Consider the following 26,390-nt stretch of genomic DNA (forward strand, 5'->3'; position numbering starts at 1 on the left):
GCCTAGAGAGAAATTTTAAATGTTAAACGTATGTATTCCAAAAAAAGAGAAAGGTTGAAAATAAATTATGAAAGCTCCCAACTTTTGAGGCTAGAAAAAGAATAAGAAATCACCCTAAATAAAGTAGAAAGAAGGCAATAATAAAGATAAAAGCAGAGATCAATAAAACGGGAAGTAAACATATAATAGAGAAATATAACAAAGTCTAAGTTTCTTTGCTGAGATTATTAAAATCAATAAATCCATAGAAAGATTGATGGAAAAAAGAGAGCACTAAGTATGAATATCAAGAATTCTACAAATCCTACAACATAAAGATAAGAGGATATTAGGAAAAACTTTATGGCAATGAATAAATAAAATGGATAAATTCCTGTACAAACAAAAGTTAACAAAACTGAAACAAGAAGAAAAAATTTTTGAATAGTTCCATATCTATAAAAGAAATTCTATTTGTAATTTTTAAACTTTCTCTAGAGAAAGCCTCAGATTTAAATGTATTCATTCCTGAATTCCTCTAAATATGTAATAAATAAAAAGTACTAGTTTTTCCAAAAACTCTTTCAGGTCATAAAAATGTTAAGGGAACTTCCCAATTCGTTTTATGAGTCAGCACAATTTTGATACCAAAAACTGAATAGGACATTACAAGAAAGGAAAATTATAGACCATTATCTTTCATGAAACTAAACAATAATTCTATGTAAAATAATAGAAAATTGAATATAGGTTATGTAAAAGGGATAATCATGACCAACTGGACTTGTTCCAGGAATGCAAGTGTATTACTTTTCTATTACTGTATAATGAATTACCTCAGTATTTAATGATTGAAACAAAAAATATTTATTATCTCATAGTATGGATTGGGAGTTTGAGAGTTGCTCAGATAGCTCTCAGGGTCTCTCATGGAGTTGAAGTCAAGATATCACCTGAGGCTACAGTCATCTGGAGGTTTGATGGAGACCAGATAATCAGCTTTGAAGATGGCTTACTTACATGGTTGTTGGCAGGAGGCCTCAGTTCATTGCCATGTGGGAAAGGACACAAAAGGCCACATATTTTATGATTTCACTTATATAGAATTTCTAGAAATAACAAAATTACACAGACGGAAAGCATTTCAGAGGTTGCTTAGAGTCTGGAATAAGAATAGGAATGAACTGCAAGGGAGAGCAAGGAAACATTTTGGGTGATAGTTTGTTATAGTGGTTGTACAACAGTGTACGTTTCCTAAAACTCATCAAACTGTACATTTAAAATTGGTGATTTTAAGGTATGTAAATTGTGCTTCAATAAATTTGTTAAAACATCAACCAATATAATTCACCACATTAATAAAATTAATGAGAAGAATTATATGTTTCTCAATAAATGCAGAAAAAGTATTTGATAAAATTTAACACCTATAAATGATACAGTCCCAGAGCAGATTAGGAATAGAGGAGAACCTCCTTAATCTGATGAAGAGGTTATTACAAAAAAGAAGGAGAAGGAGAAAGAAAAAGCTAAATTTAAAAAAGACTAACACAAATGTTGTTGAGGATACAGAACATTTGGAACTCATATATTGCTAGTGGTAATGGAAAACAGCACTACCAGTATGATAAATTGTTTTGAAGCTTCTTATAAAGTTAAACATAGACTTAATCCATCATAACTCAACAGTTCCTGTCCTAGGTATTAACCCACCAGAAACTAAAATGTGGGTTCACAAAAGGACTTGTATGGAAATGTTTATAGTAGCTTTATTTATAACACCTTCAAACTAGAAATAGCTTAAATGTTCATTTATTTAAGAAATAGCTTAAATAAATAAAAATGTATGGTATTTATGGTACATTGAAAATATTTTGCTGAGCAAATAAGCCAAAACACAAAAGAATACATGCTCTACAATTCCATGTAAGTGAAATTTTAGAACAAACAAAACTAAAACCATGACAGAAATCAGAACAATGGTTGCCTATATGCTGTGTGTAGTGACTGAAAGGAGGCAAGACAAAATTCAACGGGGAAATAAAAATGTTTTAAATCTTGATTATGGTACTGGATATATGAGTATATTATAATTCATTTAATTATATACATAATTATATACATGTGGATTTTTATCTATGAAAATTTTACTTTGATTTAAAATACTTAAAAAACTTGAAACGTGCTACATTCTCAATCATAATCAAAAGTAAATTATTTTACTTATTCTCTATTGGTCATTTTTTAAAATTGTCCTCTGAGTTTACAGTAGCAGGTCTTAATAATTTATATGGGGCTAAAGGACATTTTTTTTAATGGTTCTGAATTTCGAACATGGGGGAAAACCCCCCCAAAAATCTATCATTGAAATCCTACTCAAAGGTGAAATACTGAATATTTTCCCACTGATCTCATAAATAAATCAAGGATGTCCACTATCACATTTATTCAGTTTTGTACTGGAGATCCTAACTAGTGCAATAAATCAAGTAAAACAAAAATAAAGAGTAGAAAAGAAGAAAAAACTAAAATTGTCCTTATTCACAGAAATGTGATTGAGTACCTAGAAAATAAAAAAGAATCTACAGAAAAACTATTGAAATTATTAAGTAAATTTATCAAGTTGCTGGATACAAAATCAAAAATGTAAAAAAAATTATTTCTACATACCAATAACAAACATTTAGAAAATGAAATTAAAGAAGTAATACCATTTACAAACAAAAACATCAAATGCACAGGAATAAACCTAATAAAAGATGTGTAAGATCTCTACCTTGACAACTATAACACTGCTGAGAGGAATTTAAAACATATGTAAACTGATTAAATATTCAAAAATCAATCAGTGTAACCACCATATCAACAGGCCAAAGAAGAAAAAACACATGATCATATCAGTTGGTGCAAAAACAAACATTTGACAAAATCTGTTTCCTGTTTGTGATAAAAACACCGAGCAAACTAGGAATAAAGGGGATCTTTCTCATCTCAATAAAGAGCATCTATATAAAAAACTGTCAGGTAATATTATACTTAATGTTGAAAGACTGAATGCTTTCTCCCTAAATTCAAGAACAAGACAAGGCTACTCACTCCTTTTTTTTCCCCCTGCGGCTTGCGGGATCTTAGTTCTGCGACCAGGGACCAAACCCATGCCTCCTGCAGTGGAAGTGCGGAGTCTTAACCACTGGACCACCAGGGAAGTCCCAAGGATGCTCACTCTGACCACTCTTGTTCAGCATAGTACTGGAAGGCCTAGCCAGCACAATAAGGCAATAAAAGAAAATAAAAGGCGCACGAATTGGAAAGGAGGAAATAAAACTGTCTCTATTTCCAGATAACATAATTATCTACATAGAAAATCCCAAGGAATCTAAAACAAACAAAACAAAAACAACCTCCTAAATTAATAAGTGAGCCCAGCAGCAAGGCCACAGGAAACAAGATCAACACACAAAAATCAATGTATTTCTAGACACTAGAAATTAACAAGTAGAAAATGAAATTAAAATACGGTATCAATTACAATCACTCAGAAGGAAAATATAATAAATTGAAGCTTAAATATTCCCTATCAAAACACAACATTGAGCAAGCAAAAATGCAAGCCAAGGGCATGGGAAAGATATTTGCAGTGCACATCTCTACCAAAGGAATCCTATACAGAATATATAATATGTTCCGGCAGTTCACTAAACAGAAGTTAGGTGATTTTCACAAAAATGAGCTAAACTTTAAACAAGCACAGCACAAAAGAGGATGGGCAAATCACTGATAAATGGATGAAAAACTGTACAGTATTATCAACAATCTGGGAAACACAAATTAAAACTGTAGTCAATACCACTACACCCCCATCCTAAAAGACAGAGAATACCAAGTGTTGATGTCAATGTGGAGCAACTGGTACGCTCATACACTTTTTAGGAAGTTTAAATTGTTATAGTCACTATGGAAAACTGAAAGTGTCTTTTAAATCTGAATAAACTTATACTCTATGACCTAGCAATTCAATCTCTGAGTATGTTTCCAACATAAATAATTGCTTAGGGCTTCCCTGGTGGCACAGTGGTTGAGAATCTGCCTGCCAATGCAGGGGACACGGGTTCGAGCCCTGGTCTGGGAGGATCCCACATGCCGCGGAGCGGCTGGGCCCGTGGGCTACAATTACTGAGCCTGCGCATCTGGAGCCTGTGCTCCGCAACAAGAGAGGCCGCGATGGTGAGAGGCCCGCGCACCGCGATGAAGAGTGGCTCCCACTTGCCACAACTAGAGAAAGCCCTCGCGCAGAAACGAAGACCCAACACAGCCATAAATAAATAAATAAATAAAAAATTAAAAAAAAAGACAAGTTTAAAAATAATAATAATAATTGCTTATATCCATCAAAAACACATCCAACAATATTCAAAGCAGGATTATTCACAATATCCCCAAACTCGAAAGCATGCTAATGTATATCAACAGTAAAATAGATCAATAAACTGTGCTTTTTCATACAGTGGAATTCTACATAGCAATGAGAAAGTACTAAATGCAATGAAATGGATAAATCTTTGAGACATAACGTTGAGCAAACAAACAGAGACCCAAACAAAGAGAAAATCCTGTATGTGATGTCCATATATATGAGACTCAAAAACAGGCAAAAATGACTGGCATCAGTATAGCAGTTGCATTTCAAGGGTATTGACAGGGAAGGAGCATAAGATACTCTTATGGAGTACTGGAAATATTCCATATCCTAATCTGAGTGGTAGACAGGTTTATATATAGGTCAAACTTCATTTTAGCTATAAAACTAAGAATTGTGTATTTTATGGTATGTAAGTTACAATTCAATGGAAAAAAACTCTCACACACAAATCTACATAAACCTTTAGAATTAAAATAATTGAGCATTTGTGTAGTAATACACAAATGGATCAGTGTCCTGTGATAAAGAACTCAGAAATAGATTCACAAGTATGAGAATTCATATTATGAAGTGATAATCACATATCAGTAGGTAAAACAAGAACTATTTAGCTACGTGTTATTGGGACAACAAAGTGGTTATCTCGGCAAAGGATATGAACAATTTTAAGAAAAAGAAATACAGCTGGCTATAAAACATATCTTTTGCCTATTGTTCTATTGGGTTGGTGGATTTATATTCTGGTTAATTTGTAGGACCTTATTGTGTATTATGGAAATTAACCCTTTGTAACAGGAGTTGCAAATATATAAGAATTTTACTGATAATTCCAGTTGATACTGTCTTAGATGAAAAAATTGCCCAAACTGAAATTAACCAAAAAATTATCTAAGAACCTCAATGGCTGAAGAAAAGTTGTCAAATTTGGCATTATGACCAATAGAAGACAAAGTATGTGAAAATCTTGACTGTAACAAGATTATTAGTGATTTGCTGAAATGGAGGCAAGACAAAATAACTTTGTGGAAAATATATAATTATTCATAGATTATATATATTTTAGTTTAGTAATCATCTAAATATCACAAGTCCATCAGCAAACTCCCACACATACAGCAGAAACTAACAGAACAAGGTACAGCAATTATACTCTAATAAAGATGTTAAAAAAAATTAAATCATATTTGTTATTTACTTACTTTTTAGTTTCAAAAAAGTATAGCCTTATAATTTTTTGTCAGGAAAATTATTTGTTAGTGTAGGAGGGTAAAATATACTTTAACAGTTTGTTGTCCTGATTTAGATCTTAAATATTTAGACATAAAGTATGTGGGCCTCTATTTGTAATTTATCCCAGGCTATGAAAATGTAAGGAACTGACTAGAAGTAAATACGACAAAGTACTAGCAATTTTCAGTTCTGAGTGGTGGAAACACGACTATTTGTTACATTAATCTATTTGTTGTGTTTTACAAACAGTTTAAAATTTTTTAAAATAATTTTTGTTTTATGATATGATACTTATTTTCTTCTTTATATTTTTCTCAATTTTCTAAATTTTAATATAATTAACATTTCAGTTTTGAATCAAAAACAGCATTCTAAAATTTTAAAAGAATATTTTGGAATGAAGATAATTTTAAGAACCCAATCCTTTTTTTACTTTTTGGCCACACCACACGGTTTGCAGAATTTTAGTTCCCTGACCAGGGATTGAACCCGGGTCCCGGCAGTGATAGTGCCGAGTCCTATCCACTGGACTGCCAGGGAATTCCCAAGAACCCAATCCTTGTATGAGCCTGTTTAAGCTTTTTAATATTTAAAGGAAAAACTGCTCCAACAGGCCTAGTCAGTCATTCACTGGCATGCACCAGTAGCAACTAGGACAGGGTGTCAGAAGATAAAGATTAAAGGCAGGTCAAATCAAAGGACTTATTGGAAAACAAACTGCAGCACAATCCAATAGGGATGGGCAGTGGAAGTGATGAGTTGCCTGTAGGGAGACCAATCAAGGACCTTAGGACACATGAACTCATCCCCACTTTATATGACAGTGTTGTCTATTATTTTAATTCTAGCCTGTATTCTTCCACAAACTGGACATTTAAAAAAATTTTATACAATGTTTGCTTAGAGTTACTGAAATGTTTTTCAATATGTTCATCATTCCTTCATGCTCCTCAGATTTCCATATGCATTCATTTTCCTTTTGGCTTAAGTACAGCCCTTAAAATTTTTTTTTAGTGAAGGTCCGTGGGTGATGTAATCTCACATTTCTATCTGTCTGAAGTTTTTTTTATTTCTAACCCATTCTTGAAATATATAATATGTATATTATATATGGTTTGTATATGGTTTAGAATTGTAGTTTATTTTCTCTCAGCACATGAAGATGTTATCCTACTGTCTGCCAGCTTCCATCAGATCTTCTGCTGTTGAGAAGTCAGACAGCAATCAATATTGCTCCTCTGCAGGTGATGTGTCTTTTGTCTCTGGATGCTTTTTAAATCTTCTTTTTCTCTTTGGTGTTCTTTAGTTATCTGATGATGAGTCTAGATATGTGTTTTGTTTTTATTCATCCTGCTTGGGATTCATTGGATTTCCTGCATTTAAAGATGTGTTTTCAACTCTTCTGGAAAATTATCAGTTATTATGAATTTGAATATTGGCTCTTTCCTATTTATTACCTCTTTTTAAAACAGCTTTAATGATATGTAATTTATACACCATAAAGTTCACTTGTTTAAAGTGTATAGTTTTGGGACTTCCCTGGTGGCACAATGGTTAAGAATCCGCCTGCCAATGCAGGGGACACAGGTTCGATCCCTGGTCTGGGAAGATCCTACATGTCGCGGAGCAACTAAGCCCAGGAGCCACAACTACCGACCCTGCGTGCTGCAACTACTGAAGCCCACTCACCTAGAGCCTGTGCTCCACAACAAGAGAAGACACCACAATGAGAAGCCTGCGCACTGCAACGAAGAGTAGCACCCGCTCACCACAACTAGAGAAAGCCCATGTGCAGCAATGAAGACCCAATGCAGCAAAAATAAATAAATAAATAAATCTTAAAAAAAAATAAAGTGTATAGTTTCCTGGTTTTCAGTATATTTAGTATATTTAGAGTTGTGTGCCATGACCATAATCTAATTTTAAAACACATTACACCCAAAAGAATTCTTGTAGCTGTTAGCAGTCACTCCCCATCCCTAGCTCATCTGCTGCCTAGTCTTGGGAAACCACTAATCTGCTTTCTTTTCCTATTTCTCTGCTTACTCTGGAAATTTCATATAAATAGAATCCTACAGTATGTGACTATTTGTTAGTGGCTTGTTTCACTTACCATAATGTTTTTGAGATTCATTCATGTTGGAGTATTTATTTGTACTTCATTACTTTTTATTGACAAATAATATTGTTGTATGGATATATCACATTTGTTTGTCCATTCATCATTTGGGTTGTTTCTACTTTTTTGGCTATTGTGAATATGCTGCTATGAACATTTGTGTACTAGTTTTTTCTTTTTTTAAAAATATTTATTTATTTATTTGGTTGTGTCGGGTCTTAGTTGCAGCAGGCGGGCTCCTTAGTTGTGGCTCGCTGGCTCCTTAGTTGTGGCATGCGAACTCTTAGTTGCGGCATGCATGTGGGATCTATTTCCCAGACAAGGGATCGAACCCGGGCCCCCTGCATTGGGAATGCAGAGTCTTAACCACTGTGCCACCAGGGAAGTCCCTGTATATAAGTTTTTGTGTGGCTGTATGTTTTCATTTCTCTTGTATAAATACCTAGTAGTGGAATTCCAGATCATACACTAACTCTATATTTAAGATTTTTGAGGAATTATCAAACCATTTTCTAAAGGGGCTACAGCATTTTACATTCCCACCAGCAATGTATGAGGGTTCCAATCTTCCTATCCCCATTATCTTCTTTTGGAAATATGACTAGAGATATGCTAGACCTTCTCATTATATCCACCATATCTCATAACCTATCAGATATTCAATCTCTTTATATTCCATATAAATTCATCCAATTCTATCTTCAGTGGTAGAATCTACTTTCAGTGGTGGAACCCACTTTTCAAACAGGTGTTTTACTTTCCATTATTATAATTTTAATTTTGAGAATTTCTGTGGACTTTTCTCAGTTCTGTCAAATTATTCCATGCTCCTATTTTAAGCTTGTCTTATATTTATGTAAACATATTGTATTAGTCATCTTGGGCTGCCATAACAAAATACCATAGGATAGGTGGCTTAAACAACAGAATTTTATTTTCTCACAGCCTGGAGCCTGGACATCCAGAATCAGGATACCACTTCTGACCGAGTTCTCAGATGGTGGAGAAAGAGAACAAGTTTTCTGTTGTCTTTTCTCATAAAGACACTAATCCTGTCGGGGCTCCACCCTCAGGACCTCATTTGACCTTAACTACTTCCTTACTCCAAATTCTTTCACACAGAGGGTTAGGACTTCAACATATACATTTTAGGGGGCTGTGATTCAGTCCATAACACACATTAAACTTAGCTACTTCAAAGTCCATGTCTTTTAGTCCTGTATCTGAATACATAAAGGCTCTATTTCTGCCTTCTGTTTTTTCTGCTTGTTCTCACAGATGATACCTTGCTTTTTTTTTTAATTCATTTATTTTATTTTTATTTATTTTTGGCTGCGCCAGATCTTCGTTGCTGCACGTGGGCTTTCTCTAGTTGCAGGGAGCAGGGGCTACTCTTTGTAGTGGTGCGTGGGCTTCTCATTGCGGTGGCTTCTCTTATTGCGGAGCACGGGCTCTAGGTGCACGTGCTTCAGTAGTTGTGGCACGTGGGCTCAGTAGTTGTGGCTCGCGGGCTCTAGAGCGCAGGCTTGGTAGCTGTGGCGCATGGGCACAGTTGCTCCGCAGCATGTGGGATCCTCCCGGACCAGGGCTCGAGCCCACATTGGCAGGCGGATTCTTAACCACTGTGCCACCAGGGAAGCCCTGGTACCTTGCTTCTTAGCATGTTTTGTGATCTTATTTTACAATGCATTTCTCATTTGTGTTGGAACTTCATCTGTAGGAATTCTTGGAGGCCTGGATTGAGTTTGAATTTTTCCAGTGAGCATTCACTTTTGCGCCTCTCAGTCAATGAAGGGCCTTACAACAGGGGACCACTTTGAATACCATCATCAGCTTGCATTTTCCTTTACAGAAAACTCTGTAAACCCATGTGATGATCAGTTTTTGGTTACAAATTTTCAGATGATTCTTTTCCCCAACATCTAGCACCAAGGACAAGACATGCATGCAAGTTTTTCTTGCTGTCTCCTTTATTTCAGTAAGATTGTTTTTCTCATTCACCTTAGACTGAGGGTGGGGTCTGAACTTTATGTAAGGGTCTGATATTTGATTCCCTTCTTTTTGTAACCCTTAGCTTTGCCTTCTATTTCCCATGCACCATGTAACTATTAAGATAGGAGCTCAAGTTCTCCAGTGATGCAGAAAATCTCAGGGAAAAAGACAAATCTTGGAGTCTCTTGTCTCCCAAGTTTTCTGCTATTATTTTGATTAGAGATCTGAGATTTCTTATATTCTTTCCGGTTCAGAGAAACATTTAAAATAATGGTTAAAAAAAATTTTTTTTAACTGACATTATAATCATTTAATTAGGAAAGTGTGCCAAATTGTTACACTAATGGCCAGCAATGAATTGTCTCCCTGTGCTCCTTTGCAATGTAACTTGCTGCTCCAGCTCCAGCCATCAAAAAGTGAGGGTCTGTTTCCCCACCCCTTGAATCTGGGCTGTCCTGTGACTTGCTTTGACTAATACAATGTAGTGTAAGTTATGTCGTATGACTTAAGAGGCCTTTCAGTTTTGCTTCCTGGAACACTTCAGAATCATGTAAAGAAGTCCTAGATGAAAGACCATATGAAGAGAGAGCTTGAGCCATCCCAGCCATCTCAGCTAAGACCTCAGAAATGTGAATGAGGACATCTATGAATGGCCATTCTCCACCCAACCCACTAACTGAATGCAGCCGCATGAGTGAGCTCAGGTGAGATAAGCAGAACCTCCCAGACAATCCACAGAATTGTGAGAAGTAATAAATTACTTTTGTTTTAAGCCACTAAGTTTTTGGGTGGTTTGTTGCACATCCATAGGACACGTATACAAAGGGTCATTTGGGATATCTAATGCACCATATTGCTGGAATAGGATGTTCCCAGTGTGAAGTGCAGGAACCTAAGAAGGTGAAGACGGCATCCATGTCAGGGGAGGGGAGGCAGGAAGTGGTGAAGAGAAATTAGTTACAATAGGGGATTAATCAAATCATATATTAAGAATAATGGGAGCCAGTTTTCTCATTGTTGGAGAACAGAGTTACAAATGTGGAAAAGAAAACTAGAATGAATTCAAGAGTATTTGATTGGAATTGGAGGTACCATTATAAACTCATAGTTGCAAAAGATGCTACCTAGCTAGCTAGCTAGCTAGATATAGATATAAGTATATATGTGAATGCATGCATATATTATCTAATTCTGTCTATAAAGATGCAATGAGAGAAGTAGTCCCCCAAGAGCAATGAGCATACCTAGCACCCAGATCCTGACTTCTAAAAACCATTCTCCACTAAAAGGAATCATGTCTCTTTGGTGAAATGGCTAATTTGAGAGCTGGCCAAGGAAAGTATCAGATGTGTTGGGAACACTTTGGGGCCAGAAAGTTGTAAAGTGCTCAAAAAATGATGCAGACATGTCAAAAGGACACAGAAGCCAGTTGAAGGGGCCCTGACTGGCTAAATATGATATGAGTTGATCATCAAAATAAACACAGATAGTAATATCTTATAACCATTGAATAAAATTGGAGTCCAGGGATCTATACAGATATAACAAAAATTGACGAATAAAGTGGAAGTTGTTTAAACACAGTACAGTTACATGGTATCAAAGTATCTCCCCACAAATTACTTACTAATTACACACACAAAAATATGCCTTTACAGTGGAGAAGCATGGCAGACACTACCTTAATCAAATGATCAAACCTAACCAATAAACTGAAATCATGCATAGAAATGACAGGTTGCAATGAGAATATAGCATTACCACTGTGGTATGCCTGCCATAGATGAATAGTTTGTATCTAATCATGAGGAAACAGACAAATCTGTATTCATTAGCTATTGTTGCCTAACAAATTATCTTTCAAAGTTTCTGTGGGTCAGGAATTTGGGAGCAACTTCGATGGGTGGCTCTCACTCAGGCTTGCCCCTGAGATGGCTGGAGAATCCACCCCCAAGGGGGCTTATTCCATGGCCAGCAGGTTAGTGTGGCTGCTGATTGGATGTTTTAGTTTATCTCCATGTGGGTTTCTCCACAGGACTGTTGGAGTGTCTTCAGGGTGCAATGACTGGCTTTCCCCAGAGCAAGCAATCCAAGAGGCAATCCAAGCAACCTGAGGCACAGTTTGCAATGTCTTTTACCACCTGGCCTCTAGGTACATGCTGTCACTTCTGCAGTATTCTTCTGGTCACACAGGTCACCCCAGTACAATGTGGGAGGGGACTCCACAGGCCATAAATACCAGGAGATGAGAATCACTGAAGACATTTTGGAGTCTGACTACCACAAACCCAAATTAAGGGACAAAATATTGATAGCTGACCGATAATCTTCAAAACCATTACAATCATGAAAGTTAAGAAAATGCTGAGTAACTAACTCAGATTAAAGGACCCTAAAGAGACATGACAATTAAATGCCACACATAATATGGGACAGGTTCCTTTGCTATAAAGGACTCTATTAGATAACTGAGGGAACCCAAATGCAGTTTGAGGCTTACAGGTCAGTGTTAATTTCCTAATTTGGATGACTGTATAAGGTTATGTATTGGAATGCTCTTGTTTGGAGGAAAGACACATTGAAGAATTTGGGGGTGCTGTGGTGTCATGTTGGTAGCTTCCAATCATCTTTTTGAATATTTGAGATTGTTGAAAGAAAAACACATACACCTTTCAATGCAGAGAAATGATTCAAACTTCTTAAAATATACATAATCAGGGGGTCTTATATTGCAATTCTTTAACTCAGATAATGTTTTTAGCAGACCTTCTTTATAAGAGTCACAGTGCTTTAAATTTGAAGAACACAGAAAATGTCAAAGAAAAAAAGAAAAAATCACCTATAATCTATAATATTTTGGCATGTAGCTTTCTGGTCCTTTTCTGTGCACACATATACTTTTGTTTTTAATCTGAAATTTTGTTTTGATTCTCTCATGCCTAATTTTTTAATAGATTAATTTTTAAATTTTTAATATAATTTTAAAGTTTACACTCCAGTTACAGTTATTACAAAATATTGGCTATATTCCCTGTGTTGTATAATACATCCTTGTAGCCTTTCACCCAATAGTTTGTACCTCCCACTCCACCACCCATATATTGCCCCCCCTTTCCCTTTCCCCACTGGTAACCACTGGTTTGTTCTCTATACCTGTGAGTCTGCTTCTTTTTTGTTATATTCACTAGTTTGTTGTATTTTTTAGATTCCACCTAAATACTGTGATATAATACAGTATTTGTCTTTCTCTGACTTATTTTACTTAGCATAATGCCCTCCAAGTCCATCCATGTTGCTGCAAATTGCAAAATGTTTTTATTTTTTATGGCTGAGCCGTATTCCATTATATATATGCCACATTTTCTCTATCCATTCATCTGCTAATGGACATTTAGGTTGCTTCCTTATCTTGGCTATTGTAAATAATGCTGCTATGAACATTGGGGTGCATGCATATTTTCGAATTAGTGTTTTTGTTTTTTTCAGCTATATACCCAGGAGTGGAATTGCTGGGTCATATGGTCGTTCTATTTTTAGTTTCTTGAGAAACCTCCATACTGTTTTCCACAGTGGCTGCACAAATTTACATTCCCAGAAATAGTGTACAAGGGTTCCCTTTTCTCCACATCCTTGCCAACATTTGTTATTTGTGTTCTTTCTGATGATAACATTTATAAAAACAAATTATAAATGTGATATCATACTGTTCGTGTTTTTTATCACAAACCTTTCCTTGGGCCAATAACATTCTTCTGCAATATAAAAAAAGATTACTTCTCACTTTTATACATCAATTCAGCAATGAGGCTGAGAGCCAAGCCAAGTTTGTCCTGCCTCCAAAGTCTATACTCTTTCTCTTTGCACTCCTCCCTCCCCTTGCCACCAAACAGTAAAATACAGCACAGATTTTTTTTTCCTCACCCACCAAAATGTATCAACAATGGCAAAGATGCTTGCCAGCTGTGCAGCTCTTTGCAGTTCCCAGCCCCCTTTCACACCTGTTGTCCCAGGATCTACCAAAGAGGTATACTGTTATTTTTTTTCATTAAAAAAATTGTATTGAGGGACTTCCCTGGTGATCCAGTGGTTAAGACTCCATGCTCCCAGTGCATTCCTCAATCCCTGGTTGGGGAACTAAGATCCCACATACTGCAACTAAGCCCGCAAGCCATAATAACTACTGAGCCTGCATGGTCTCGAGTCCATGAGCTGCAACTAGAGAAGCCCACACACCACAACGAAGAGCTTGCACATCACAACAAAGACAGTGCAGCCAAAAGTGAATAAATAAATTAATTAATTAAAAAAGTAAACTAACTTAAAAAAACTGTGTTGAAGTATAATTGATATACAGTATGATATGTTACAGGTGTACAATATAGTGAGTCACAATTTTTAAAGGTTATACTCCATTTATAGTTATTGTAAAATATTGGCTATATTCCCTGTGTTGTACAATATATCCTTATAGCTTATTTATTTTGTACATAGTAGTTTGTACCTCTTAATCCCCTACCCCTATATTGCCCCTCCCCCTTCCCTCTCCCCACTGGTAACCACTAGTTTGTTCTCTATATCTGTGAGTCTATTTCTTTTTTGTTATATTCACTAGTTTGTTGTATTTTTTAGATTCCACCTATGAGCGATATCATACAGTATTTGTCTTTCTGTCTGACATATTTCACTTAGCATAATAGAGGTGTACTATTTTTAACGCATAACCTTCATCCTCAGGGCATTTACATAGCTAATAGCTGTCAGTCTCCATTTCATAATATTCTTTTCAGGAGGTTTATTTAAAATAGTGCTTCGTGGTTTACCACTGGCCCCTTTTGAAGTGATGATAGAAGGTGTCAGTGTATGAGTCAATCAACCAATATTTGAATATCCATTATGCACAAGACTCTGCATCTCAAAACTCTTGGGAGTGAAAAGATGTGAATGCTAATTCCCTGACAGAATGCACACTGAAACTCAACTAGGGAGAGAAGATAAATATGCATACGACAATACACAGTAGCACCAGGCAGTTCTGTGCTCAGTGATGGGAGTCAGTGAAGCACTTGGGCTTTTATTATCAGAAAGACTTCATTGAGAAGGACGGACTTGGGCTCAGCCTCCAATGATGAAGGGGTATACATGGAGCAAGTATTTCTGGCGAGAGAGATAGTACTAATAAAGCTGCAGGGGCAGGAATGTTTTAGACATGTGTGGTGGATGGTGAAGAGATGAGCTTGCCTAAAAGGTGACAAAGAGAAAAATGGGTAAGAAAAATGGGCCAGGGACTGATTGGGGGGAGCCTTGAATGACATATCTTGAACAAATTTGATTAAATAGGAAGCAAATGAATTAGATGAAAGTTAGGCTCTAGGTAAGAAATGAAGATGTAGGCAGACAGCTCCCCAGAGCCAACTGGTAGGGAAAAGAAGGGGAAGATGGGACGGTGGCCTAAGGGTTAACTCAGGTTAACAACATTGGGTAAGCTGTGCCTACTAGGTGGAGAGGGAAAGATGAAGATGATGAAGAGAAATAGAATAATTAGTAAAGCAAGTTCTCCAGTGCGATGAAGGGCACAGAATCCAAAACACATCTGTTGATGGAGAAGTTGATGGAGGGACTATATCTAAGAAGGAGAGGAATTACATACTCTGAGACAGGAGGGGCAAAGATTGGCCTAAGTACAGAGATGAAATGGTTTTAAGGGTAAAGATGTGTTGTCCTGGCAGAGTAGCTGCCTAGAATAGGCCTAGGCTCAGTGGGTGCAGGGCGGCAGGTGTGGAGCAATCTGGTCTGGAGAGTGCTGGTGATTATTTAAAGTGAGATAGCTCAGAGGATAGATGGAGAAGAGAGAGAAAGCCTGGTGAGAGAGCACAGACCTGTAGAGGAAAATCCACACCCAGAGCCCCTCGATTAGGGACCATTTCCTTCAGGTGAGCTGGGGCTGTCTTTGCGATGGATAATTCCTCTAGCCCTTGGTTTCCTCTTCTTCCATGTCTTGGGAATCCTCTGGGGCTAGGATTACCTAGGTTCTCTGGCAGCACTGTTCAATAGAATATTTTTGTGATAATACAAATGTCCTACAATTTGCACTTTTCAATATGGTAGTCACTAGCCACGTGTGACTTTTGAGCACTTGAAATGTGGTTAGTGCAATTGAGAAACTAAATTTAAAATTTTTATTTAATTTCAATTAATTTAAAATACCACAAATGACTAATGGCCACCTCATTGGACAGAGCAGCTAATGAATGTCTCCCTTCTCCATAGTAAAGAAGGAGATAAGACTTTGCACAGGAGTGGAGGAATGCATGGGGTCAGATAGAAGAATCTGGTATTGAGAGCCACTAGTTCTCCCAGTGACCACTCTGAGTGACTCTCCCAAGAGTAGATTGGTAGTTTCAGAAACTCCACTTTCTCTTCTTTTCATGATAAGAAAACTCAAAAGGATCAATTACTTTGGAGAATCTTTTCTTATCCATGACTAGATTCTGAGTATTATCTCACTTTAGGAACAGTCCGTCCTTAAATCCTTACATCTGGGAAGCTGAATTAGCTATCACAAAGCTTCCTGATAAGAAAATGTAGAAACATAGGAGACAATTTCACTCAGACCAGAGTAACTTCTGTGCCTCTTTTGTGGTCATAGGGAGAAATTCTAGAGTCCTAAAAATAGTTCTGGCTTAGCATCAGAGGGATCTGGATTCAAACTTTGGTACTTGAACAAGTTAGCCAACAATTTTGACTCCACATCTATAAAATGGAAAGAATGATACCTACCTAAAAGGGGCGTTGCAGGTGTCAAATATAATCTATAACTTATTCATATTTATTCCACACTAATTGCCAGATAGCGTGCTAGGTACTAGGAATCAGATGGAAAGAAAAGTAGATATGGTTCTTATCCTACTAGCTTATTCCACTAGCTTGTTTTAATGTGGGAAGATAGGCATTAATCAAATAGTCACAGAAGTATATACACAGACTGTGGCAAGTCCAGGAAGGGAGGGTATAGGTGAGGTGATTTTTAAAATATGTCTGCAGATTTCTGACATTTCCCCTCTAAACAGTAGAATCTAATTCCCCTCCCATTGGATATGGGCCAATCATCACGACTCACTTCTAACAAACAGAACATGGTAGAAGTGATACTATGTGGCTCCTGAGGTTAGTCATAAAAAGGATGCAGCTTTTTGCCTGCATGAGCTTTTTCTCTCTCTCTCTCTCCTTCCCCCCTTCCCTCCCTCTCTCTCTATCCACAACTCTCCCTTTCTCCCTCTCTCTCTGTCTCTTTCTCAAATCTTACCTTTGAATTCAAGCCACCATCTTGTGAGGAAGCCCAAGAAACATGCAGAGGTCCATGTAGAGAAAAAGTTAGTCCCCTTGCCAAGAGCAAACACCAACTTGGTAGCCACATGAGTGAACAGTCTTAAAGTGGAAACTCCAATCCCAGTCAAACCTTCAGATAGCTGCATCCCCAGCTGATATCTGACTACAATCTTAAGACAGACTGTAAGGTAGAACCACCTAGCCAAGACATTCCCAAATACTTGACCCATAGAAACCATGAAAGATAATAAATGATTATTACTGTTTTAAGGCATTACATTTTAGAGAGATTCGTTACCCAGCATTAGATAACTAATGTGATAAAGGCTGGAGAATCATGAAAAACCCTCTTGATGAAATAACATTTGAGCTAATAACAGGGGGAGAAGAATGAATTAGCTAAAGAAGAAGGAAAAGTACTCCAAGGAGCTGTACTAACACAAACAAGGACCCTGTGGGCAAATGATAAATTTGAGGAACTAAAAGTTTTCCAGTGTGCTAGGGACACGCAGTTGGGAGGGAGAGATGCAAGATACCTGAAAAGGTAGGGAGAGGTTGGATCATGAAGGGCTTTAGAATGACTTTTCCTAAATATATGATAGAACACTATTGAAGGGTATTCAGCAGGTAGGGATGTATCAAGCCCATCATCTGTGTGCTTTTCCCAGAGATAGGAAACACCTGACAAGGACCATATGCATAGTGGAAGATCACAATTCTGGACAGGTCGTCTGACATACTTTTGAGATACCCAGATGATGTTGTCAAGCAGGAAATTATATACATATAACTGAATCAGCTACACTGAATCATGAGGGCTAGAAGGACACCTGTTTTGATGGAATAAGTAATGGAGGCAGAAGCTCAATTGGACAGGGTCAAAGAATATTAAGAGGTAAAGAAATGGAGGTAATGGAGTGAGACAGTTCCTTTCAGATGTTTAGCTATGAAAGGAAGGAGAGAGGACATTAGGAGGGGATGAGGTTAGAGCAATAGAAGGTTGTTTTTTATTTTGGTTGTTTTTAAGATGGGAGGACTTGTGTATGTTTAAATGCTAATGGAAAGGATCCAATATACAGTGAAGTTGAAAACCTGGAAGAGAAAGAATGATGTATTCCAAAAGGATTATGGGAATGTGAGAAGGGATAGGATTCAGAACCAGGTCAAGCCCTGGGCACATGGGAGGCATTTGAATATTGGCAGGTCTCTTTAACATTTATTTTTAATGTTTAAATATTGTGAAATATGGTCACCAAGGTGGCGACATCGGTTGTCCCTGACTTGGTCCCCCTCACAAGAGGAACAACTAGCAACTATTCCAGAACAAGACACAAATGATAGAATCCTAGAACACAGGGGTAAGGCTGGAGCACCTCCTGTAGCACAGAGACCAAGACAGATGGCATTAGAAGGTAAGAGAAGTGGTTACATGTTAATAGCATTGTCCCCACTCCCAATCCTGGGCCAGTACAGCACCATGGGGAAAGGTCTCCCCTGAGCCTCCAGTTCTTCCAGTGGGAAAAGAGAACCCCGGCAGGAACAACCAGCATCTCCCAGCATTGTGGGTCACTTTGTGGGAGCCCCTGCCCTGATCTCGTTCCATGGAATTGCACGGAATCTGACTGACAGAGAAGAGGGTAGATGCTTGCAAAAATAATGGATCTTGGCAGATTGAGTTTACACCATGCAGTGCCCAAGTATTAATCCCAACCAGAGTTTTGCTCATCTGCAGAACCGAGCTGGGGGCACACCCTGACCAGGGAACTTGGCGGGGTGCAGATCTGTCAGATTCGGACTTCAAACAAGGAGTTTTGCTGGCCCTAGACCCTGGTTTACCCGTGCCCGGGCAAGCAGCTGAATCATAGCCCTACCCCTGCTCTCCTTGCTGTGGAGAGTGTCTTGTGGCCCCATCTGACCAGAAGGGCTGGCAATAACTCCTGGAAGCAATGTGGCCCAGCAGTGCTCGAGCCAAGAGGTAGGCAGGCAGAGATGATTGCCCCCAGAGCAAAGCTAGTAGGGGACGGGGAATGATCCCGTGCTACACACAGGCAGGGGGGATTAACTCATGGCCAAGGCTGGTGGTAGCTCCCAGCCCTCCCAACCTGAGAGCCTGTTCAGGAAATTGAGAGTTACCTAGAGCAGCCCCTCTCCCTCCTGTTCAGGCAAGGAAGCTGCTACATAGCCCTGCCCACTGTAGAGAGTGCCTTCCAGCCTCATCTGACCACAAGGACTGGACAAGATTCCTGGCAGCTGTGTGGCCCAGCAGCACTTGAACTGGGAGGCTGGTGGGCAGAGTTGACAGTTTGCAGAACACAGCCAGTGGCCCTATTCAACCAGGGAGCTTGAGGTGGGGGTTGGCTTGAGTTTATATGATAAACATAGAACTTTACCGGCTTTAGGGCTGCTTCTCCCACTATCCCTGGGCAGGAAATCTAATTTGTAGCCCTGCTCATTACAGAATACAGTCTTCAGCCTGTCTGACCAGGGAACCTGACCAGAGAACATGGGAAACATGTGCCCATTCAACAGTCCTACACACAGTGGCACTTGAACAGAGAGTGCCTGTGGCTTCCACCATTTGTGTGGTAAAATGGTGGCCTCACCTGACCAGGGAATTTAGTGCACATTCTGATTTGGGTCCCCAAACAGCAAACTGTACAGGCTAGGGTCCTGTCCTGCTGTCCTGCTGTCCTGCCAGGGCATGGAAGCTAATTCATAGTCCCATCTGCTATTGAATATAGTACCCAGTCCTGACCATCTAGTAAACCTGACCAGGGAATCCACACAACCATGGACCCCATCCTAGAGCCTCACTTGGGTAGGAAACAATGCCAGCAGTCCTATGCAACTGTTCTCAGTCAGTGGCACATGCCCTCCATCCATGTCCTCAGAGCTTGAACAGTTGCCTTCCCCCAAAATAGACCATAATAGCTGGTCCCACCTGCCCAAGGACATTACCAGCAGACATACCCAGAAATCCAACTAAGCTGACTGGTGAAGAACTGTTTCTGCCAAAGCAAACCTGTGAAGTCTGGAAGAGGAACCCCATTACTCAAATGCTCAGATACCAATGTAAAGAATCAAGGATCATGAAAATCAGGTAAATATGACACCACCAATGGAAACTTTATTAAGCTCCAAAAACTGACCCTGAAGAAATGGAGATCTATGAACTGTCAGACAAAGAATTCAGAATAATTCTTTTAAGGACGCTTAGTGAAGTACAAGAAAACACAAACAGACAACTAAACAAAATTAGGAAACTAATGCATGAACAAAACAAGAAGTTTCACCAAAAAAAAATAGCAACCATCAAATAACAAAAACAAAAATGAAACTACCAAACAGAAATCCCAGAGTTGAAAAATACAATAACTAAACTGAAGAATTCAACGGTTTCAAAAATAGGTTCAACCATGCATAAGAAAGAATCAGTGACCTGGAAGATAGGACGTTGGAAATTACCCAGGAAGAGGAGCAAAAAGAAAGAAAGATTGAAAAAGAGTGAAGAAACTCTATGGGAATTACGGGACACAGGAAAAGAAACAATATTTACATTGTGAGAATTCCAGAAGGAAAAGAAAAAGGGACAGAAAGTATATTTAAAGATATAATGGCTGAAAACTTCCTGAACCTGGGGAGAGAAATGGACATCCAGATCCATTGCGACCAAAGGACCCCAAATAGCTTGAATTCAAATAGGGCTACAATGAGACACATTATAATTAAAATGTCAAAAGCCAAAGACAAAGAAAGAATTTTAAGAGCAGCAAGAGAAAAAAGAGAAGTTACATGCAAGGGACTATAAGACTATCAGCAGATTTCTCAAAAACTTTTCAGGCCAGGAGAAAATGGGATGACATATTGAAAATATTGAAGGAAAATAACTGTCAAACAAGAATTTTACACTCAGCTAAGCTTTCCTTCAGAAACAAAGGAGGGTTATAGACTTGCCCGAACAAACAAAAGCTGAGGAAGTTCATTACCACCAGACCTGCCTTACAAGAAATGTTATAGAGTTCTTTGAGTAGAAGTAAAAGAATGCTAACTAATATCATAAAAACATAAAAAGGTAGTATAAAACTCGCTGGTAATGGTAAATATATAGTCATAGTTAGATTCTGCAATTTGGTAATAGTGGTGCATAATTCACTTACAACTCTAGTTTAAAAAATTTTTAAGTAGTAAAATAGACATAACTATGATAATCTGTTATTAGTTATATAATACTAAAAACATGTAAACTGTAACAGCAATAACCAAAAATGTGTAAAAGTTTACAAATTCTATTGAAGCTAAGTTGTTATCAGTTTAAAATAGAGTGTTACAAATTTAAGATATTTTATGTAAGCCTCATGGTAACCACAAGGGAAACTCCTGTGGTAATTACACAAAAGAACATGATAAAGAAACCAAAGCACACTGATAATTAAAGACATCAAAACCCCCAGAAAGAGAGCAGGATAAGAAACAAAGAACAACAGATCTATAAAACAGCCAGAAAACAATGAACAAAATGGCAATAATAAGCCCTTATCAATAATTACTTTAAATATAAACAGATTAAATTCTTCAACTAAAAGACATAGAATGGATAAATGGATTTAAAAAAAACCAAAAAAACAAGATCCAACAATATGCTGCCTGTAAGAGACTCATTTTAGCCTTAAAGATATACATAAACCAAGAGTGAAGGGATGGAAAAAGACATTTCAAACAAATGGTAACCAAAGAAAGCAGGGGTAGCTATACTTATATCAGACAAAATAGACTCAAAACTGAAAATGGTAAAAAGAGACAAAGAAGGTCATTATATAATGATACAGGGGTCAATACATCAAGAAGATATAACAATTGTAATTATTTATGCACCCACTAAATATCAGGTTGGCCAAAAAGTTCATTCGGGTTTTTCTGTAACATGGAAAAACCTGAACGAACTTTTTGGCCAGCCCAATATATGAAGCAAAAACTAACAGAGCTAAAAGGAGAAATAAACAGTAATACAATAATAGTTGGGGGCTTTAATATCCCACTCTCAACAATGGATAGATCATCCAGAGAATCAATAAGGAAACTATTTGGACAAAATGGACCTAACAGACATATACAGAATATTCTATAAAACAACAGCAGAATACACATTCTTCTCAAGCACACTTGGAATATTTTCTCAGATAGACCATATGGTAGCCCACAAAACAAGTCTTAGCAAATTCAAGAAGACTGAAATCATATCAAGTATCTTCTCGGACTACAATGGCATGAAACTAGAAGTCAATAACAAAGAGGAAAACTGGAAAGTTTACAAACACACAGAAATTAAACACTCTCCTGAACAACCAATGGATCAATGAAGAAATTGAAGGGGAAATAAAAAAGTTCCTTGAGACAAACGAAAACTGGAAAATCAAGATACCAGAACTTGTGAAATACCGCAAAAGCAGTTCTAAGAGGGAATTTCATAGTAATAGACACCTACATGGAAAAGCAAGAAAGATCCCAAATAAACAACTTAATTCTATGCCTTAAGGAACTAGAAAAAGAGGAACAAACTGAGTCCAAAGTTAGCAGAAGAAAGAAAATAGTAAAGATGAGAGCAGAAATAAATATAACAGAGAACAGAAAAAACAATAGAAAAGATTTTAATCAAACTAAGAGTTGGTTCTTTGAAAAGATACACAAAATTGACAAATCCTTAGCTAGACTAACCATGGAAAAAAGACAAAGGACTCAAATCGACAAAATTATAAATGAAAAAGAAGACATTACAACTGATACCACAGAAATTCAAAGGATCATAAGAGTCTACTATGAACAACTATACACCAACAAACTGGACAACCTAGAAAAAATGTAAAAAATTCTTAGAAACATACAACTCACTAAGGCAAATCAGGAAGAAATAGAAAACATGAATAGACAAATTACTAGAAAGGAGATTGAATGAGTAACCAAAAATCTCCAAACAAAGAAAAGCCCAGGACCAGATGGCTTCAGTGGTGAATTTTACCAAAATTTTATTTTATTTTTTTCTTTATTTTATTTTATTTTGTTATTTGCTTTTTGGCCATGCCACACGGCTTGTGGGATCTTAGTTCCCTGACCGGGGATTGAACCCAGGCCCTCAGCAGTGAAAGCATGGAGTACTAACCATTGGACTACCAGGGAATTCCCCTTTATCCAACATTTAAAGATGAATTGACACCAATTCTTCTCAAACTCTTCCAAAAATTCAAAGAGGAGGAAGCACTCTCAAACTCATTTTTCTAGCCAGTATTATCCTGATATCAAAACCAGAAAAAGATACTACTAGAAAAGAAAACTACAGGCCAATATCCCTGGTGAACACTGATACAAAAAATTTCAATAAAATAACAGCAAACTGAATTCAGCAGCGCATTAAAAGGATCATACACCATGATCAAATGGGATTCAAGCCATTTGAATGGATTCAAGCATCTGGGATGCAAGAATGGTTCAACATAGGCAAATCAATCAATGTGATACATCACATTAATAGAATAAAAGAATTATATGATCATCTCAATAGATTCAGGAAAAGCATCTGACAAATTTCAAGACCCATTTATGATAAACACTCTTAACAAATTAGGCATAGAAAGAATGTATCTCAACATAATAAGGGCCATATATGACAAGCCCACAGCTAACATCATTTTCAAAGGTTAAAGATTGAAAATTTTTCCTCTAAGATCAAGAACAAGACAGGGTACCCACTCTCACCACTCTTATTCAAAATAGTAATAGAAGTCCTAGCTAGAGCAATTAGGCAAGAAAAAGAAATAAATGGTATTAGAATTGGAAAGGAAGAAGGTAAATTGACTGTATTTGCAAATGACATGATTTTATATGCAGAAAATCCTAAAGACTCAACCAAAAAGCTGTTAGATCTAACCAAAAAATTCGGTAAAGTCAAGGATACAAAATTAACATACAGTAATAAGTAGTGTTTCTATACACTGACAGTGAATTTTCTGAAGAACAAATTGATCCCATTTATAACAGCATCAAAAGCAATTAAATATTTACCAATAAATTTAACCAAGGAAGTAAAAGATCTTTACTCTGAAAACTACAACATTTTGATCAAAGAAAGCAAAGAAGACACAAATAAATGGAATGATATCTTGTGTTCATGGATTGGAAGAATTAATTTTGTTAAAATGTTAATAATACTACCAAAAGTCATCTATAAATTCAATACAATTCCTACCAAGATTCCAGTGGCATTTTTTTTTTACAGAAGTAGAAAGGCCACTCCTAAAATTTATATGAAACCACGAGAGACCGCAAATAGCCAAAGAAATCCTGAGAAAGAAGAACAAAGCAGGAGGCATCATATTTCCTGATTTCAAGCTGTACTATACAGTTATAGGCTTCAAAACAATATGGTACTGGCATAAAAACAGACACATAGACCAACGGAACAGAACCTAGAGCCCAGAAATAAATTCAAGCATAATATTTGATAAGGGAGCCAAGAATACTCAATGGAGAAAAGAAAGTCTTTTCAATAATGGTGTTGGGATAATTATATATTCACATGTAAAGGAATAAAACTGAACCCATAACCTACACCACCCCCCAAAATTAACTCAAAATGCATTAAAGACCTAAATGTAAGACCTGAAACCATGAAACTCCTAGAAGAAAACATAGGAAGAGAGGTCCTTCACATGGTTCTTGGTATCGATTTTTTGGATATGACACCTAAAGCACAAGTGACAAAATTAAAAATAAACAAGTGGTACTACATCAAACTAAAAAGCTTCTACACAACAAAAGAAACCATTGACAAAGTGAAAAGACAACATATGGAATGGGAAAAAAATATTTGCAAATCATATCTGATAAGGGGTTAATATCTAAAATATATAAAGAACACATACAACTCAATAGCAAGAAAACAAATAACCCAATTAAAAAATTGGCAAAGGACCTGAACAGACATTTCTCCAAAGAAGGTATATGAAAGGCTAAAAGGTATATGAGAAGATCCTCAATGTCACTAGTCATTAGAGAAATGCAAATTAAAAGCACAATGAGCTATCACCTCATGTCTGTTAGAATGGGCACTATCAAAAAGACAAGAGATAACAAATACTGGCATGGATGTGGAGAATAGCGAACCCTTGTGTACTGTTGGTGGGATTGTAAATTGGTACAAACATTACGGAAAACAGTATGGAGGATCCTCAAAAAATTAAATATAGATTTAATTTTTAAACCAGCTTTTTTTTTTTTTTTTAAATTTATTTATTTATTTATTTTTGGCTGTGTTGGGTCTTCGCTTCTGTGCGAGGGCTTTCTCTAGTTGTGGCAAGTGGGGGCCACTCTTCATCGCGGTGCATAGGCCTCTCATTATCGCGGCCTCTCTTGTTGCGGAGCACAGGCTCCAGACGCGCAGGCTCAGTAGTTGTGGCTCACGGGCCCAGCTGCTCCGTGGCATGTGGGATCTTCCCAGACCAGGGCTCGAACCCGTGTCCCCTGCATTGGCAGGCGGATTCTCAACCACTGCGCCACCAGGGAAGCCCTAGATTTAATTTTGATTCAGCAATTCCACTTCTGGGAGTATATCCCAAGGAAATGAAAACACTAACTCAAAAAGATAGCACCCGCATGTTCATAACAGCATTATTTACAATAGCCAAGACATGGAAACAACATAAGAGTCCACCAGTGGATGAACAGATAAAGAAGTTGTGATACACACACACTTACACACAGACACACAGGCACACAGACACACAGACACACACACACACACAGACACACACACACACACACACACACTGGAATATTATTCAGCCATAAAAAATGTGGAGATTCTATCATTTGTGACAACATGGATGAACCTTGAAGGAATTATGTTAAGTGAAATAAGTCAGATAAAGACAAATACTATGCAATTTCACTTATATGTAGAATCTTAAACAAACAAACTCAATAGCAAAAAGCCATAGAAAAAGATCAGACTTGTGGTTACCAGAGGTGGAGGAAATTGGAGCAAGGCAGTCAAATGGTACAAACTTTCAGTTACAAGGTAAATAAGTACTAGGGATGTAATATATAACATGATGACTATAGCTAACACTACTCTATGATATAAAGGAAAGTTGTTAAGAGAGGAAATCCTATGAGTTCTCATCACAAGGAGAAAAAATTTTCCTTTTCTTTTTTCTTTCTTTTCTTTTTATTGTACCTATATGAGAAGATAGATGTTAGCTGAACCTACTGTGGTAATCATTTCACAATATATGTGAATCAAACCATCATGCTGTATGCCTTATACAGTGATGT

General features: G+C 37.3%; 1 non-coding gene across 1 annotated transcript; it reads right to left on the reverse strand.

Annotated features, from left to right (window-relative positions):
- Positions 1-6,097: 6,097 nt before the first annotated feature.
- TRNAD-AUC (transfer RNA aspartic acid (anticodon AUC)) lies at positions 6,098-6,169 on the reverse strand. Its single transcript has one exon. It is a non-coding gene; the product is annotated as a tRNA-Asp (tRNA).
- Between the last annotated feature and the right edge of the window lie 20,221 nt (positions 6,170-26,390).

The sequence above is a fragment of the Eschrichtius robustus genome, chromosome 11 (genome assembly GCF_028021215.1).
Source record: "Eschrichtius robustus isolate mEscRob2 chromosome 11, mEscRob2.pri, whole genome shotgun sequence".
Lineage (NCBI taxonomy): Eukaryota > Metazoa > Chordata > Mammalia > Artiodactyla > Eschrichtiidae > Eschrichtius > Eschrichtius robustus.